At 38.0% G+C, this 20,078-nt stretch overlaps 1 long non-coding RNA gene across 1 annotated transcript in view; it reads right to left on the bottom strand.

The window, feature by feature from the left end:
- Positions 1-19,923: 19,923 nt before the first annotated feature.
- The window catches only part of LOC121659447, a 533-nt gene continuing 378 nt past the window's right edge, over positions 19,924-20,078 (bottom strand). Inside the window, exon 2 of the long non-coding RNA XR_006014332.1 lies at positions 19,924-20,036. This is a non-coding gene — a long non-coding RNA (uncharacterized LOC121659447). The remainder of the gene's footprint in view (positions 20,037-20,078) is intronic.

Below are 20,078 nucleotides of genomic sequence, written 5' to 3'. Positions count from 1 at the left end.
ATATTCCCCTAATCTTTACTACTACAGTATTCAGAATTCCATTTAAAAACTATCAGTGTTTGAATTAAAAATACATCTTTACACAAATATAGACTGATTCCTTTTAATTTTTTTATTTACAAAAGCATGTTTATGTCTTAAAATCTCATACTATGTAATTTTTTTCTTATACTTATCATTTTTCTGAATTTGTAAAGCAAAGACCTTGTAGTATTTCTAATATTTCAAAACAGGACAAAAAATTGCTGAGGCTTAGGAATGAATACTGTGGGAGCAGACTGGAGACTTCTGCTCAGTTATGTTGTAAGACATAGAATTTTTAATTTAATACTGAGAAATACTATTTTAGTATTCTCTGAATGCACAAGTGTCACATCCACTGTGTGCACCAGATCTTGAAATAACACTTTAGGTTCTGAAGTTGAACTGACTGTTCTCACAGCTATTTTCTTCATCGTTACTCTTATTTCTAGATGCCTCACAAGAAAACCAGATTTCATCTAATTTTCACTGGCAAAATTGTAGTCATGTAAAGAAAACACTGTCCACTTTGCTAGTGAAATGCTTTTTTCTTCTTCCTTTTCAGTGTGATTGCTCAAAGTCCAACTGACAATTGGATGCACTACCATCACTATAGCAGGACAGTCTCACGGTGTGCGGCAGGACGGTCGTCCTGTGAGAAAGAACAGATCCTCCTTTCACTACCCCTCTATTGCAAGCCTGCTTGATTCAAAGCAAAACATATGCATGTCCAGTTTTGCACCCAGGCTTAGTACAGGACCACTTGATTTAGGCTAGATGAGTTATTTTGTAACACCTGCTTTCTTAGCACAGTTGCATAAGAATAGGAAAACTAAGATTGCAGCACTCAGTCTGCAACTAGCTGAAGGTATCCAATAACCTGCACAACTCTGCAAACTTGCATATGCACCTGAAAAGACCAGGATGCACAAGTGCTGGGAGATAACACCTGCCTGGACAAGGTGAAATAGCTTCATTCCCACCTGAGGAAAAATGAGGTAATCCTTTGATCCAGACTTGTCCTAATCCACAGAAAACGTTTATTCAGATGTCAGTGATGTCCAGATGACACCAGATTAGTGTAGTTTTGAGGGGTTTTGGTAAAAAAAAAAAAAAAAGATGATACTAATTTCAGCTCCAGTTTCTCTCATTGAAGAGCCCTTGAGTCAGGATATCCTGACCTCACACAGCTGAGAATCACCAAATGTTTTGGCCATCAAGCCCAAACACAACATTAGACTTGCAATATTGTGTACCCAGAGTGTGGCTGACTTGTTTGACTAATGCTTGATTTCCAGTTGTTTAGCATAAGAAAAGGCTTGTTTGAAATTTTGAGATTTGTGTACTACCTCAGCCAGTCTCTTGTGTAGACCCATCACAGCAGCCCCTAACTCCCTAAAAGTAGCAGCTGCAACACACAGAAATGAAAGCTGGTATCTGGAAGGGCCATACATTTGGTGAGAAGTATTTTTCATCTACCTCTTGCATATATACCTGAAAATTATAGTACCCAGAGTACATCCTTTCCAGAGGTTTGAAAGAGGTGAAACATACTTATTTTGAACTAATTTTCACACATGGGGTATATGTATGTGGGGAGGTACAATAACAAGTTCCCAAGATAGGTTTTCTCTTAAAATTCTCAGAATTTTAGAATTAAGACTGAAATTCAGTCTTTAATTTCTATTATTTACATATATAAGTCCCTAATTATACTAAAGCTTCTGAGATTAACCTTTATTCAAAGAGCAGGCCGTTACATACAAATATGTAACATAACTTTATTGGTGACTTGCAATCTAAATTAAATCCATCTAGGAAACATTTTACCATTCAATATTCATGCAAGTTGTGTTTAGCCAGTGGCTATCTGAATTCATATAATTCTACATAAAATTCTAATTCAGTTCATACATATATATTGGGATTCAATATACTTGTTTTCCCCACAGAATTTTTTTAATATCAATAATAGTTATGGAAAGTGGGAAACCAACAGGTGAGAGGTTGACAAGTTCTCAAATAACTGGGGGCAGTTAAGAATAAGGGCAGCAGTAGTACACATGTGGCCTACTAACAGTACCTTTACTACTAGGTACAAAAAATAGCTGGCTACACTGTAAAATGTCTATTATTAAGTAGTGCAAAGCAAGTTCTACATTACAAATCTCTTTCAAGAACCCAAAGAAGAACACAGAGATATTGTTTGAGGAGAAATCTTTTGGGATACGTGAAAAATTATTTCTTTAAACAACAATAAAAACTGTGGTTAAAAAAAGTAAATATTTGAAAAATAATTGCACATCTTCCATTGAAAGCAAAAACGCTCTTTGGGAATTCCCATGATGTTACAGCTTGGCTGTGAGGAAGGTTGATTAACAACAAAACAGCTTGCATGTCACTGGAACTCTAGGAGACAGCTCTACTGAGAATTGTAAAAACTCCTTTGAAATCTATAGATAAATAGAGAAAAAAAAGTCTACTGACATTATAACAGCATGTACATTAACTGAAACCATGACATATCAATGCAAATGTATGTAACCTTTCAACGAAAAAGAAACTAATATTTCCGAACATAGAGCATACATGTTCTATGAACTTGATGCAGTTTCCTGGCACAACCAGGAATTTTACTATGGGCCAGTGGAATTCAAATTTAGTACACATTATATTAATTTGCAGTTAGGAAGAAAGAAACTCTGACAGTAATAATTTTCCCTCATACTGAAGGTGAAGGAAATTTGTAGCCATTCTGGATTTTTATGCAGTATCTACCTCCAATGTATCTCTGTAAAAGATCTAAATGTATGAGGTCAAATCAAAGTACTACACACGAATAATCAACTCGTGATCCAATAGTGCACTGGAAGTTCAACAAAGTTGTCTGGAAAATGCATACAAACAGCAAGTTTTCTTTCTGGCGAAAAATAACCCACCTTATTTGACAAGTTGTGTGTCTGGTTTTTGCCTCTGGCCTGAGTCCTACACACTTTGAATCACTGTAGACACACATTGGACAAACTTTTTATCCTGGAAGCATTCTCTGCTAACGATGACAGCTACCAATCAAGTCAGAAGCTTTCATAACGTTTTTTTAATACATCTGTACTACAATATTTTTCAAATACTTTTAACTATTGATATCAAATCAATAGCTTTTATGTCTAGCTTTAGGTTTCAACTACTGCATTTAAGCTCTCTGTTGTCACTGTTAAATATGCTAAACATTTTAAAAGTCATAGTCAAAGTACACGGCTTTGATCACAAGTAAAACTGCGATGGGAAGTTTAAATAAAGTAGAATAAACATGAATGATAGGCTAACAGGAAACTGGTAGCTAGTATTAACATGTTCCGTCCAGGATTTACCACTAATCCTCATAAAAATAATATTAATATTCTAGAAACATCATAAATTACTCTGGAAAATAGTAGGAAAAAAGAGAAACACAGAAGTTGATCTCTTTTGTTGGAGAAATGCTACTACAATCATTTTGTTAATACACCATCCTAGCAGTATAAAATCTAATGGGTTGTATGTTACTGACATGCAAGGTATTATGCAAATTATATTCAAACCACAATGACTGATAGCAGGTCAAAGCAGCATGTATTAATATTCTACCAGTGGCACTACAATTACTGTAAAGTACTGCCTACACACCACCAAGACAATTAATGACATTCTCTACACGTACACTAATCTACATTAAGTTTTTTCTTAATCTTCTTTATTTCAGTCACAGTGAAAAGAAACCTACTCACTACTTGAGCATTTTTGCTTTCAGCAGGACATACAGAACATTTCCAGCTAATAAGCACTAACCCTTCTAGCATATGAGTTTCCAAATGCCACCATCGTACGTTACCCACAAGATATACATTTTAATCTCACTCTTAATATGTCTCTGTCCCAGTGAGCCAGAATTTTACTGCAGGCTAACTAAGCAGGAATATAACTTTTTGTTTCATTTTCCCTTTCAAACCATATTACCTGTGATAAAATTAAGAAATCATTACACATAACAATGCACAGTCACCTGTGAAGAATAACACAAGAGTCAAGTATTTAGCAAAGAGTGGCAAAGACCATGTTCTCCAAGCAGAGCCACTGCTCTTTAGCAACCACCTCACACCACTTTGGGAGAGCATTTATACATAAGAAAACTGACATTTTGAATGGAAAACTCATCTTAAGCCAGGAAATTAGCATGACGTGACAAAAACAGCACAGAAAAAAATAAAAGTTATGGCTAATAATAGAGGGCTGCGCACAACTCTGATGAAATTTCAAACATTTTCCCTAGATGGCATGAAGTGATGTAGACTGACACTAAGGCAACGCTGCTGTTCACTAAGCAGAGATCTCCAGGTTCCAATGTTATAAACCAGACCCCTTTCAACAAGTCACTTTTCTCTTCTTATCCCATTCCAATTCTTGTAAGCATCATCCATTCTCACTTCTCAGACAGAAGGGTAAAAAGCAAAATCATTCCTTACTTGTTTCAGTCATGACCTAGGTCATCATATGAATCATCAGCCACAATCCCCTCCTTCAGATGATTCCCTTTCATGTTATTTTTAAGAGTCTGCATAGGTTAAATATCATATCATTTGGTGTCAGATTAACGTATTTTGAATAGATCCCATTTTGGAAGGATTTAATATTCTGGGAAGTGTTCAAGGGCTCACTTTTTTTGGTAAGAAAATTCTTCGTACAGAACAAAAGCCAACTTTGAAATCCCAATATACTGTGGCACAGACAACTCTACACAATGACTACTTTTTTATTTCAAAGAAATCCATGTTCTAGTTTAAAGTTTTGTATGTTTTTCCATAGTAGTGCAATAGTTCAGGAAAAATATAATTTTACTTTATTTTAATATCATAACTTCTTTAAAAGTTTGGGGCTACTCTTGCAAGTTATCTCCTCAAGCACATGCCAAGAGAATTGATTTGATACCAGTTGCTACTAAAAGATCACACCAGCTATAAACAAGCTAATTAATTCCCCAGCTGCAGATTATGTCTATTTTATGATGGTCACCTGTAGTCTTGTAGCTAATAAGTCTCCTAAGTGTGGGTTCTCTCTATTCTACCACAGCTTCCGTAGTGTTACAATCTGATTCACAACTTTAAAATTTGCAGTGCTGCTACTGGGTCTTCTGCACACACATGCACTAAACATATTCTTTGGCCATTCCTAACATTAATGTTGGCTTCAACAGGCCAACAAGACTGAGTAGAATGAGTTAACCCTTAAGCTTTTATTTTAAATGTCTGCACAACAGTTAAGCACATATGAAAGTGCTGTGTGCTGTTACCCACACATGGTTTCTCCAGCTGAACTGAAGCAGAACTCACTGGACTGTTGGCAAAAGGAGCTGCCCTTCGCTGTGTTCTCTCTGCTTCTGGCCTCTCTCTGTTCAGCTGTGCATACTAACTCCATCATAGTTTTGTTTTCCAATTAAAATTTCACTGAGAATGAAGAAAATATGACTAAAGAAAAATATCCACTGGGAGAGCAGTGGATATCATTTACCTCAACTTTAGGAAGGCTTTCAACACTGTTTACCAGAATGTTCCTTAACAAATATTAGGGCATTACACTCTGGAGGGGTGGACAGCCAGAGGTGTAAAAGATTGGGAAGATAAGGCTCTGAGAGTAATGGTTAATGGGACATACTTTGTCTGCAGGCCAGTAAGGGGTGATGTTGCAGGAGGCTCCTTGGACCTGCCCTGCTGAACACCTTTATTAGGGACTTGGAGGAGTGGCATGCACTGGCAGGCAGTCTCTTCAAGACTGCAGCTCATACTAAGGTGCAGGGCCAGCTGATAAGCTGCGAGGTAGGCCTGCCATTCAGTGATCTGTCTCTCTGTCACACATTACTGCACACACACTTTTCCCAGCCTCTCCATCTTCGCAGTGAAAGTATTACATGAAGGGCATTTACCCCCTTCTAAGCATTAGTTTACACAGAAATACAGATCTTTTGAAGAATTTCCATTTCCTCTATCCAAGGATTGCTCAGTACCTCTTCAGCAAGAGATTTCTGAGATCCGGTTCCAGCCACTTGGATTCTCAGCTCCTGAAATGTCCTTTTCCTTCAGACAATTCAATATTTAAGTATTTTCAGAAGTACTGGATACCTGATGTTTGAAAAGAAACATGCTTGAAAAGAAACAGTCCTGTATTTGTGTGTCTGAAGTCTTTTATCAAAAGCAAAAATATTTGCATATTTGTGAACAAGAGATACAGAAATCATTTGCATCACATATTATGAATCCTTCCAAGTAAGTTAATTTCAGTACAGCACAGTAGTCTGGAACAGCCATGTTTCCTTTGTCTTGAGCATCAAGGATATAAGACAGTAAGAAAAGGGAGTTCAGTGATTGGACCAACAGTTCCAAATTTATAAGAATCTGCCTCAGTTCTCTAAACTTCTATAGGTTTCCTACAAGACCTTAGGGGACCCAGTCAGTCTTCTTATATAGAGACCACATCCATAAAACTGCAAGGCATAGTAAGACACGTAATCACCTTACAGTATAAAGTAAAATTTTTAAATACTCAAATATGATGGTAACAAAGGTGGATCATGTACCTACCATCAATATATCATCTTCAAATTGTGTCATGATACAAATGTGGTGCATTGTAAATTTCTTGAGTAACAAAGAAAAGAAAATCAAACTAATTTATAGAGGTAAATTAAGTCTGCTGCAAAGTAGATTTCCAATCGATAAAAATGGTGCATGTGCTTGTTTTTAACATAAGAAACATCAGAAGTTGGGTTCCCAGCAGTACTTGTGTTTGTTTTGTGTTCGCTGAAGGGCTAGCATTGTCTAAAGAACTCAAGCAAACAAGGACATCATCCTGAGCGATACCTTGCTTAGAGCTTGTCTATGTGTGACACTGCACAAAAATTTGTCTCTGTTTTCATCAGCCATATCCTAGAGATGTGAAGTAACATTTAGGGGCAAAAACCAAGCAGGTGCTAACGAAATAATGATTATAGGATGGAAATGGCAGTTAAATTACAGAGATTTGCTGTGAATTTTGGGGGACCAAGCGCTTCTACTATTTTAAAGAGACTACCCCTCACATATCTCACTTATTCTTGCAGTACCATTCCTAAACACGTCTGGTGGGTACCTACCTGTAAGTAGAACAAAACCCATGCTATTTTCCCAGAAGCACTTTCTTAACACTCATGATTATTTCTCAGGCAGTTATTTCCTGTTTGGAGCTGGAAGTGGTGGGGCATGATTTTGTTGGCTGCTACTCTGTGAAGTTTTATGTGTGACCATATTTCAAGGAGGCTTGGCACGAGCTCAATACAGAAAATCAGATCCTCTAAAGAGACCTGTCCATCCCCATATCTTACTTTTATTTCTACAGAGGTGTTCCCAGAGGATAAGAAAGTCATTCAGCATAGTTTTCCCTCTAGGGAACATAGCCACAAATATAAACTCAAGTCAAAGATTGCAATCATATTCCAGCTATTTTAATAACAAGTATGTGTTTTTCAAAAAAGCACTTTCAAGTATCTGGCCTATTTATTTTAGTAAAGAAGTGCTCATTATTTGAGCACTTCACTGTCTGTGAAAGGAAGCACAAACATTCGTCAACAGTTAAATGCCAGAAACAATCTGATTGGGATGGGGATTTACTTGATTCCCTCTTTACCACGACGCCCAGCCAAATGACGGGAGGACTTTCAAGATTATTTACAGAAAACAGTTGCTCATTACGATAAAGCATGTCTTCTCAGCATGAGTGGCTGAGAAGACAGGAAGCCACTTAACTGTCCCTTCAAAGCCTACTAGGAAGGTTCCACACAGGCCATGATCTCTGCAGTGAAGAAGACCTCATCCAGGGCCTCAGTGAGCAGCAGACAGATTTCAGTGCCTCTGTTCCTCTCTCATGAATTGCAGAAGACTTAGCCTCAACTTCTTCAAGGCAGAGTATTTTCTTGTGTTCTTACAGCACATAGAACAATTAAACCTGAGCAGGACTGTGTCTATAAGATGGAATCAAACTGAACACTTTCATTCCATCTTTGTGCCTCAGGTGTGTGTAACTAATAAGAAGTCCGTTGCTTCCCTTCTGCAGATATCGATTCTTTAGTGGGGCACAGAAAAAAGTTGTAATACTCTCTTCTTCTTTGATGAACATTACACAACCATGTAAACCACTTTTGACAATCCTGTTTCCTGAATTCTACTCGCTTCTTCTAAAAAAACCCCTTCCATTAATCTATTTTAATTCCCTACATAGAGTGAATAAATAAACAGAAAAACACAGCACTGATCACCAGCATCAAGATAGCCTCTGTTATGGTTCTTTGCACTACAAGATGTTCATCAAAAATCATCAGTCATTCTTTCAGCTAGGGAACAATACTAAAACCAAAAGGGCTCTTTTGTTTTCTCATGAGGGCTTATAACTGGAGTTTTTAACAGCCATCTTTGCATCCCCAAAAAGTCATTTTATTTTATAAAGGAATCCACATCAAAGATTTCATGCACTGTCAACACATTCTCATCATTGTTTGCCTACACTCTTTGAACTGTCTCATTTCAGCTACTGAAATACTAAAATTGCATTTTCCTCTGTTCTGTCAAAAAGTTGTGCAGATTAACAGGACAGTATTCTATAGTTCCTGAACATTTTGTTCTCCCCAGAGAAAGTGGGAATTAAATGCATTATTTTATGTAAAATAACCATCAAAATATAAGAATGATGGGTTTGCAGTAGCATGCAAAAGTGAAGAGGAAATTATCATCCATTGGTTTTTCATAATAAATAATAAATGCTACTTAAGAAGTATAAGATGGAATCAGACAAAGTTAAAAACAAACATGAATAGCAATGTTTGGACAGTTAATATAGCAATCACTGTAATAACAGGATATGTAGATATCTAAAGTTTATATGGGTTCAGTTAGGTCAGCTCATGCAAGAAAAGTGTCACTGTCTGTCCAACACGAAGATACAACCTCTGATTCAAAAAGTCCCCAGATGCAGAGAGCTGCAGGGGTATTACCAAGCAGGCAGGACCTCTGAAAATCTGTCCTACTCTCTGCAATTCCACAGGTCTCCATTCACCAAGGAAGCCCAGGCTGAACTGATCCAGTGAAGCTGAACTCATATAAAGCAAGACTCATGCATGAATTTTAAATGACCACCCAAATCCAGTAGTTCAGCACAAGGCACAGAGAGCAGAGCTGTGACAGTCACACATGATATTATGTGTTTGAAATGTTTGAACTTAGCTTTAATGACTAGTTCTTACTAATTTGTTGATTAGGCTGATTTCATCATTCTTCTGTTGAGCATAATGCTGTAATTAATAATGGAATGCTCTCACATCCCTTCTTCTCATAAGGAAGGAAAATGTTCATCCTGTTTTACAGCTGAGTAGTCAGAGAACAGGGAAATCACGAATTCCTCTTAAGATGACCCAATTTCAAAGGTATATTTGGCCAAAGATTTAAGTCTGCTGAGAGAAGTTAAGGAACTTTAAATCGCCTAAGATCAGTCAGAACCATATTTGGAACACAATTATTATTCTCTACAAGGCAGGTAAATATAAGCTAACCACTTAGTAAATACCACAAATACACTGTGACCATTCTTATACCCTCTGATCAGATGACAACTTTGCTAATAAATCAGAAGTTCCTCCATGTGAGCCTCATACTTGCACAGAAAGATGAGGATTTCATGGGATACAAAGGTAAGACCCCAACCATAAGATTCAGATTGCCAAATGTGTAGTACATGAGTTCCTTAGAAAAAAAAATCACAAATAAATAATGCAATTCTGAAATTTTCTCATACCATGCATATTTCAGTACATGCTTGGAAAATTTATTTTATCCACTGGATTACAGTTATTTGCTTCGCAGAGTCAAAGTGCAGTGAGTACTTAGAAGATAATAATTTTCATGGACTTTTCCCACCAAATATTTTGAACAGTTTTTATTTTTGATAGTAGAACTTTTCTAATCATTAGATCTCTAGACTTTTATGAGGCATCAGATATTTAATGACATAAGATTTAAGAATTATACAGAAGTTATAGCTGCAATCCCAAAAGTATTTCAGACAAAATAAAGTCTCTGGATGCTGCCGGTGCCAGGAGAGTCAATGAAAAGCTGGGAGTGATTTCACACTGACGATATAATTCAGAGTGATTTCTACAGAAACAACCTCAGAATTCTCATTGGGTTTGATCCAAAGTCTTATTAAGTTTGTGGTAAGGCTTATCTGTCTTCTTTGTCTTGGATTTTTCCTCTGTTCAAACAGCAGTGTGTTATATTGCTCTGTTTAAAACCTGTTTCTTTTGAGTGCCTTCATTCATTTTTAAGGTATTTATAGAAACATCATCATGACTTATTGTACAACTGCTAATAATGAACAAATAACTCAAAAACACTTTGACCTCCCAATGTTTTCCACATTGCAGTTTTGATAGTTGTCATATGACTAATCAGTGAATTACTGAACAGTTAGAAGTGTTGATATACAAGTCACTTTTTATTAGTGCTTCTGTTAAAAAACAGAGTACTAGTGAATCCAAGCAAACCAATAGAAGAATTAACCCTCCTGTGTTCCAAAACGCTTTCTTGTAGACAAAAAAAACCTGAGACACAAATATTCATCACAGTCTTTTCTAGAAAGAAAACCTAACAGGATGTTCTGACATTATGTCTGATCTACACCCCAAAATATTAGCTTGCAATTTTCTCCAAGAAAGGTCTCAGAGATACTCCTGTCTACATCTTCTAAAATCAACTTTAAAAATAGATAAATAAAGGCAGATCTAATAGTACTGGGATCATCTTAGAAAAGATATGTGAGAAATTTCTGAAGCACTGGTCCTAGAAAAAGAGCTTACCCTGTAGCACTGGGACTTTAGCAGTAAGAGTATTTTATGTTCATTTTCACTAATAGCTCTTCATCACAGATCTATTCTTACATGTCAATGGGGGGGTTTTTGTACTGCAAAAGAAAAATTAAAACCCCATTAAAGTTCCAAGCAGCCTACCCCCATTGTCTCATCTATAGTGCCCAACAGCATTCATAGCCTTCAGGCTGCCATGATTCAACTGCAAATCCTAGTTTATAACAAAATGGATGCAAAAATGCATTGCTTCAAGGACACCAATGTAAGAATGACAGTTTGGCATATTAGAAAACACTAAAAAGTTTTTAAACACTTTAGTAGCTTTTATTTCATACTTCAATAGCGATGAAATGTTATGTTTAAGTAACTCTGAAGATATTTCAAAGCTGTATACGCTTGATACAGGAATATTTGGAGAGCATTAGAGAAACAATAATTTTATTTACTATAAAACAGGGTGGTTTATATAAATTAAAATATAATATTGCAATAAACAAAATAGTACAAGAACAGCACTATTAGCCCAAATCCAAGCCAAAATAAATAAAATAAATCATCCTGTCACAGAAACATGGACTTCTCCGGTCATGTTCTACCCTTAATATACCTGCAAAAGCAGCTGTACTACCCTGCACACCCCAAAATTCAACAGCTTCAAGTGAAGTGGAAAACATCAGACCCCTTCCTTGAAGAATGTTGTTCCAACATGGGAACGAGGAGAGATCCAGCTTGCCTGCTTTTGGCAGTGCCTAAGAGGTGACCTACTTTTTCACAAGGATTAAAAAACAATTATTTTAGAATAAAATGTGGTCTCACACATAGAACTAACAGCTGACTATTGTCAAACAGTATCATATAACATATGCTGGAAGTGCCTCTGTTTAAGAAGGCCACTGCTGCAGGCTACACCTTTCTAGATGTCTGAATATGTTCTAAATTAATCTCAACATTGAATGAAACACTACAGACTCCTATCAGATCTGCAAAGGCACCAATGACTACACAAAAATTAGTCTGTATCAAGAGGATGAAAGAACAATCTCTTAGTGAGACAGAGGACTGTGGAAAAGAAAACAGGCCACATTTGCTCCCCCAGCTTAGAGAACTGGGGATCAACTGGGATCTCCATAACAATGTGCACTTGCACATTATCTACTACACTCTCTCTTTTTCCCACTGGGAAACATCATCTTTATCAGCAAAAAACTGATTTCTCAGCACCACTGATGCTGTGTAAACTGAAGAGGAATTTTATTGCAGTTATGCGGCTGCAAGCATACCTCTTTTGCCACTGTAATTCCCTAATACTTTTTCCAATATTTAGAGCAGTGGGATTCTTCATATCAGAGCAAAGTCCCATCTCCTTCACTCAACACTATAAACTGCAGTATAGGAGCTGTAGCAAGACTAAACAGTATAAAGTTAGACATGCTAAGGAATGGTTAATGGCCACAATCCTTTGCAGTTGCCTCATTTATGTAAGCAGCGACCACAGCGTGTCTTGACACACTGCCACTGTCAGCAGGAGTCAAGCCCACAGCTTTTGTCACTGGAAACACACACTGCTGCCTAATGAACTGAAGGAGAGCTTAAGAAGCTTAGCAAGTCAGCCAGTAGAGAAAATACGACTCGAAAGAAGAGTTTATTTGAATAGACCTTCAAATTGTCTGTTTAAGGAGACAAGTTTCAACTAGTTCTACAATTATTATCCTGTATGTATCTATACAGTAATTTATTATTCTAAAGTATCTAAACTTTTCACGTGGGTAAAGTCCCCCAAACTTTCTCACAAAGAAGTACCACAGTACTTCAGCTAAAAAGTTACCTTTCTTATATTACATTTACAGAATAAAGGAAGAAATTTAAGAAATATTTAGTAATAAATAAAATTATGTCAGATATTTGGTATAATATCAGGTTTTTTCCAAAATTTTCATAGAAAATCAACAGATTTCAGCAATATGAATGCTTTAAAATATGACAGGTTTACTGAGGACTTGAGGCTGTTGTTTTCCAATTTTAAAATGTACATCAAATAACCTTATATTGCAAAACTTTCCATTTCAATTCTGCTCCTTTTAACAGTGGTTTAAATGAAAAAAAAGGGGCAGTTTTCCAAGATGTTGGCACATAGGAACTTGTTTATTTCAACTCTGGTGATTTCTAATGCTATTAAATTAGAAAATATAAAACAAGCACATTAAAAGGCAGTAACTTCTCAAAAGAGGTAATGACAAAGGTGGATCTGAAAGCAATAATGTATATCATAAATCCATGATAATAAATCTAGACATTCACCAAAACATGATGTCCTCAGCTCAAATCCCACTGCTCTTATGTAAGCCAAATTCCACATTAACTTGGCTGAAAAACAGGTTGTTTCCCTAGTGAAGAGATGATTTCTTGCAAATATGATTAAACTCCAGGAAAAGCACGCAGCAATCAACTAAATGTAAATAATATGATCTCCACCCTAAAGAATTTACAGCCAAGAAATATAAATGTAGGCAATCACTGAAGTACCAACCGCCCAGGTAAAGGAGCCCCCCCAAGGAGCCTTTTTGCTTTCTGCAGTAAGTTTTAAATAAATCTTACAGAAAAAGAAGAAAATCCTTCTATTGTGTTGGGAGGATTATCTGGTTTGAAGTAAGTTATTTTGACTTTCTCACTGCGGTGTTTCAGGGTTTGTCTCTGCTGCCAGCTTCTCGTGGGACAAACAGCAACAGAGCTGGCTCTGCCCTGCAGCCAAGTCAGCTACCCCAGCCTCACAGCCCCATGGTGCTCAGCATGGCGGTGCTTCCCAGCTCCAAGCTCCCTGCAGCTCGCAAGGTGATTATATACATATATCCAGATGAAAAAGCCTATATATTCTGCTTACTTATAGTAATTACTCCTGGAGAGAGAATACGTTCCGTCTTACCGTACTAACAAAGACTCTTACAGTGCTTTGCAAAATGGAACATGTTTATTTTAACAAGGGAATTCATTACAAGGCTAGAAATCCGACTACAGAAAGGAAATATTCTAGAGTCCTTCTTGGCTACTTTGGTATCTTACGTAGAAAATCCTTTAGAGCTTGTCTCAGAGCTTTAACCCAGAGAGAAGCCTGTACAGCACACTCACCTGAGTGTGAATCTGAGCCTGGGCCCTTTCTCTAGGTCTCACTTTATGACAAACCCAGCCCCTACATTTTTTTCTTCTCTCTTCAGCAGGCAACAGACTTGATAAACAGCTAACATTTTCTGTTGGTTCCTCATTTTATGCAGTCTGGGGCTGGTGAAAAAAAAAAAGGCTAGATAATAGTTATTCAACACAAACCAAGTCTCAGCTCCCATGTTCTGGAGGCCATCTGCCTGTGCATTCTTCTCTTTGTTCAAGAATATCACATGTTTCAAATAGCAACAGAATGCATTGGAAATGCTTTCTCTAGGCATAGTAGACTGAAATGAAATACTACATCCCAGGCTCAAATCTGAACTCTCAGAAATATGTTTGAACACGTGGATTCACTGGAGTGAATTCTTTGAGGCTTTTCAAAGTCTATGTGTTATTGTAGACCAAAAACTAGGTACCCAAGAGTCTATTAGAATGGAAAGCTTTCATTTAGGCTTTGTAATATAAGGCATAAGCTGCTTTTCCTTTGAAATCAACCTTTTAAAATTACTTTTTAGAGGTTCAGGCTTCCTCTTAGAGGGAAAAGACTTTACTAACGTAAGGCTGCTAATGAAACAGGGCTGACTGGCATGCATAAACAGATTAGCACTATTACCCATACTGATAAAATCACTCTGATTATTCTGCTTAGGAAAGCTAAAAACCATTATTTTCTCACCTATGTAATACTGAAAAAGAAATCCACTCAATAGAAAGGGAATTATTTCTCCTTTTTCTCCTGTCGAAATTTAAAATAGCTGAGAAAAATTGTAAAAACAACACTTTTTACTTCTTCTATGAAATGCTAATATTCAAAACTATCATGAAATCTGGACTGTCGTGTGGTCAATTTCAGTATCTGTGATTAATTAGCTTTTAAGAAGACTCATCCAAGACCATGTTATATGTCAGGGTCCCTCCCCCCGCCATGGAGCCCTGGGAGAGGGGCCCTGAGGGCACAGACACGGGGATTCCCTGCCCCTGCTCAGCCTCGTTCCCATTGGTTGGTTTGTGTTCCCTGCGCGGGCAGAAGGACCCTTGGTCCCGTGACTGGAACAGTTCCTGAGCTGAGCCCCGGCCATGCGGCTGGAGAAATAAACATCTCTGAAACATCTACCACGAATCTGTCCATATATATTTCTTTTCCACGGGACTCCTTGTTTGATATATGCATGTTACAGTATCCCCACTGTAACAGTTATACACTTGCCAATTAAAAACAGGAGTAGAAAAACCTGCAAGTCAGATGTTCAAGTAAACACAAAGCATTTCCATGTTGATTGAAAAACAACACAAATTCAGCTTGGAGACTATCCATGGATAATTTACTCTCTTGATGATGTACAAATATTAATAGACTTCCTCAAGACAGCTCAGTAAATCGAATGATTTATAGAAACTATAAAATGATTACTCACATGACAGGCTTACAATAGTAATGGCCTAAGATCTCCCAAATGCATAGAATCATAGACTCATTTAGATTGGAAAAGACCTTTAAGACCATCAAGTCCAACCATTAACCCAATACTGCCAGCTCCACCACTAACCCACATCCCTAAGTGCCACATCTACATCTTTTAAATGCCTCCAAGAATGGTGACTCAAACACTTCCCTGGGCAGCCTGTTCCAATGTAATATAATAATTAATATGAATCTTTCTACAAACAATAGTTTTTAAATTTAATAATACATTCATATAATCTCATTTTGGAGAGAATCGTCATGGCAGCATAATGAGTCAGCTGCAATTTCCTAACAGTATGGGCTGAAAGTCCCTAAAAGAGTGAATTACAGTAATCAGCCCTTGAGATGACAAAAGCATTAATTGGCATCTCTGTTGCTTTATGCTGATCAAGGTCTCAGCTTGGCAACGATATAGAGACTGTAAAAAGGAGCTTTTGAAACAGATGCAAACAGTTCCTAAATGGTAAAACTAAGAGCAATGTGATACTTTATAACCAGATGTATCAAATGATGCTAAAAGCGTTACAGAATGTAATAGCAAAAGGGAAAGACTAGAGGAAAAAATTATTTTAAATATTCTGCAACATAATTCACGCTCTGTGAAGCATACCATTAGCACCGGTATTTTTCCAAATAGATTACACTTCTATAAATGAGAACATAATTACGAATAAATGGAATAACTTCTAAATCACTTAAACACTTGGTCACCAAAACTGGATTATTGTTGTTGGCAGACTTCTCCATTCTTCTAATTAAAGTCAACTATTTAAAACACTTTCTTCCTATTAATCTGACACATGTGATGAAGTAACTATAAAATTTAACACCCTCTAATGAAACCATTTCCACCTTGCACTTCTTCTCGGTAAATGGTGACATTCTGTTCCCCAAGCAAAAGAAACAGCTATATGAATTTCTCGGAGAGTGAAGCCATGGGCAGTGTTTGACAGGTGAAAAAACAAATAAGCCACAGGCTGCCTTTCAGTGACTTTGCTGAGAGTAGAGAAGGATGGAGACTGCACAGCCTGTCTAGGCAACCTGCTTCACTGCCTGATGGTTCTCACAGGAACGGCATTCCCTTAAATCCAGTCTGAACACCTCATGTTGTAACTTACGTCATGTATTTCCTCTTCCTCCCACCATGCACCAGTGCAAAAATGCCTGAGTCTGTCTCCTCGTTGACATCCCCCTAGGTATGGGGTGGGGAAGTCCCCTCGAAGTCATCTTTTTTCTAGGCTGAACATCCCCAGTACCCCCATCTTCTCACAGGACAAATGCTCCAGCCCTGATCATCTTCCTGGAGCTCTGCTGAAATCACTGCAGTTCATCTGTGTCTTCTCCCACTGGGTGGCCCAAAACTGGATGCAGTATCTAGATGCAGTGCTGAAGAGGCAGGTAATCCCTTCCCTTAATCTGCTGGCTGTACTACTGCTTACACAGCCCAGGAGGCTCCTGGCTGTCTGTGCTGCCAGGGCACATGGCTGGTCCATGCCTACCTGCCCACCAGGGCCCCAGGTTGTACCAGGCTGGGTGACTCATCACACAGACAGGAACCAGGAGCGCCTCTCTCTCATGTCAATAGATGAACCGTGTCACCTGGAGCCATCTTTCCTGCAACAACATTGTCAGTATGACTGATGGGTTAATTGCAGAATCATGCTTTAAGAGGGAAAGACAAGGAAAATCCCAGGTTCTTTCTAAAAATCTGGAACAAAACATTTTCCTAAACAATTTTTCGGTATGCTAGGCAACACAGTTTCTTTGGGGACCATAAAATCACTGAGGTGTACGACTTATCCATCTGGAACTGGACAATAGTAAGGCCTCTGTAAATTTGCCATTAACTGTCCTTAAAGCTTCTGTGCACTCTCATGCACCTTAGGTCAGAATTCTTAACGCATCAAAATCATTCTTCATGGACATAGCATCAACTGAGATGAGAGTAAAAATACACTACATAAAGATTCACTACTGGGAAATCCCACAAACAGCTCTAGATAAAATCCTCTGCTAAAATTGATTAACCACCCAAGCCTCTGCTTCACCTACTGTAAATTATGCACTAATTAATGTTTGCTTCCTACTAGAGAGTGGCATTAATATGACAAGAAACAAGATCACAAACACTAAAAAACACACACAAAACACCTGATTAGCTCCCATTACTGAAAAAGGAACCAAAGAGATAATTAATTAGTCTTACTAATTACAGCTATTCCTAGATCTTGTAAGAGACCTTACATCAGTGTAACTCCTATTCCTACACCAGAATATCATCTGAGGACCTGAACAAACACTTGCCTTTCATTTTTAATCATCTCAGCTGTCATTTCTAAGTACAGCACAGAAAGTCACCACCTCACTACAACATGATCCCACCTCACTGGCACCGGTGAGGCCGCACCTCAAGTGCTGCATCCAGTTCTGTGCGCCTCATTTCAAGAAAGACATTGGGGTGCTGCAGCATGTTCAAAGAAGGGCAGCAGGGCTAGTGAAGGGTTTAGAGAGTGAGTCCTATGAGAAGTGTCTGGGATTGCTTATCTTGGAGAAAGGGAGGTTTAGGGGAGACCTTATTGCTCTTGACAACTACCTGAAAGGAGGTTTTCGTGAGGTGGGGCTTGGCCTCTTCTCCCAGGCAACTAGCGACAGGACGGGAGGAAATGGCCCCAGGGGAGCTTCAGATCGGACATCAGGAAGAATTTCGTCATGGAAAAGGTTGTTAAGCACTGGAATGAACTGCCCTGGGAGGTGCTGCACTCACCATCCCTGGTAGTGGTATACAAGAAACAACTGGACATCATCCTTAGTGCTATGATCTAGCTGACAAGGTGCTGATCAGTCAAAAGCTGGACTCAATCTCAAAAAACTCAAAAGCTACCTCATCACTGTTTCCAATAAGTTGTTCTTACCCCAGCTCCTGATCTTCACCTTTTATGCCTCCAACTCTTGTCTCCAGGCCAACACAGGAGAAGGGGAAGCAAGCAGGAGGCACATGGTTTGGAGAGCCTCAGTGGGAGCACCAAACTGGGGAATACCATTGCTAAACCATGACACCATGCAAAAGAAAAACTGGATACTGAACCAAGAATTATGTTAAACGACATGCAATACATGGAATTACATGTAGGCAGTAGTGTCCCATCTCATCAGGCCAAGAAATGATGGTAGATGGGACTCTTTCCTTCAAGATATTCTTCTAGGTCAGTTTTTGAAAATACATTTCTACAAGCAGAATTTAGTGCATATAGCTTCACAAACTTCAGGAAAAAATGCAAACAAGTAATAAAAAAAGTAAAGTGCTGACCATACCAACAAGTTTTTCTCATTTCATTAACAAGGATGTAGACTTGGAACAACAGCATGAAGAGTTGATATTAGTAATTTCTCAAATGAAATTGTGCTGCTAGGTAATTCTGACAGCTTTCTACCACAGATAGCTCATACTAATGAAGATGGATGCTATATTAGCAGGGAAATGGTGGTAAGTTAAAACATTGCACATCAAGGGAGTTGGGTCCTTCTCTTGTGTGACTCAGGCTTCAGACTCATTTTGACAAACAGCTTAATTTACGTTTTTTTTTTCTCTGATGCCTTGGAATTTACCCCCATGGGTAAAACAAGAAAGAGAGGATCATCATCAGTACATGGATGCTACTGTCTCACTGGAACTTCAAATGACTCTCCAGTTTCACATCAGAATAAATTTCAGCTTCTCCTTCAGAAGAATCAGTGGGGATCACCGGACTTTTGACAATGTGATTGCCTCTTGAGATTACTCAGGAGCTGTAGCTGGATAAATCCTTGACGTCTCAGAGACATAGTACATGGGCATGTCCCTCAATCTCTCGTATTTGCTTTACTGTGACACTGTAGTTGTCTCTTTTCGGTCTTTCACTACTTTTGTCTTAACATTTGTCATAGAGCAGTAGGAATCACTTTGTTATGGATGATATGTGACTATCTGTGCAGCAGATGTTCTCTAAACATCAGATTCTATAAGGCAGCTCTTGTATGAACCCCTGAACAAGACATTTGTTGTAATAATTGTAATAATTCACAGTGATTACAGGGGATTAGACTTAATGACAGAGTGGGTTTATACCTGCCTATCTCACCTCTGTGTAACAAATTCCTTCTTTGCAACTGATAAATAATATTCCCCACTCTTAAAAACTATTTCTAGCCAATGCATTAATTGGAAAGTATTCTGAAATCCTCAGGTCTGAGAAGGAAACAAAGTCAGTTAGCCTAAACTCTAGAAAGTGCATACAAAACCTGTATGCAACAAGTTACTGCTTGTTGGAAAAGAAAAAAGTCCGTGGACTCTGGCGGGGGGAGAAATTGCAGTCCAAAACCAATGTGGTTGATAAAAGCAAGCTCCGTTTATTAGCAATCCAGAGGCACTTATATAGTATACCAGCTTGTTAACTCTTAAGTGGCTTAAAACTTATCAAAGCGCATTTCTACTTCTACCTAATTGGACTTACATTGGCAAGCTTCTACAGTTATGTTATG

This window comes from Corvus kubaryi, unplaced genomic scaffold, assembly GCF_017639235.1.
Source record: "Corvus kubaryi isolate FWS band 111438036 unplaced genomic scaffold, C.kubaryi_AGA036_p1.0 137, whole genome shotgun sequence".
NCBI classification, from domain to species: domain Eukaryota; kingdom Metazoa; phylum Chordata; class Aves; order Passeriformes; family Corvidae; genus Corvus; species Corvus kubaryi.
The sequence above is the reverse complement of the archived record's forward strand: the minus strand, read 5'-3'. Positions and strand labels throughout refer to the sequence as shown.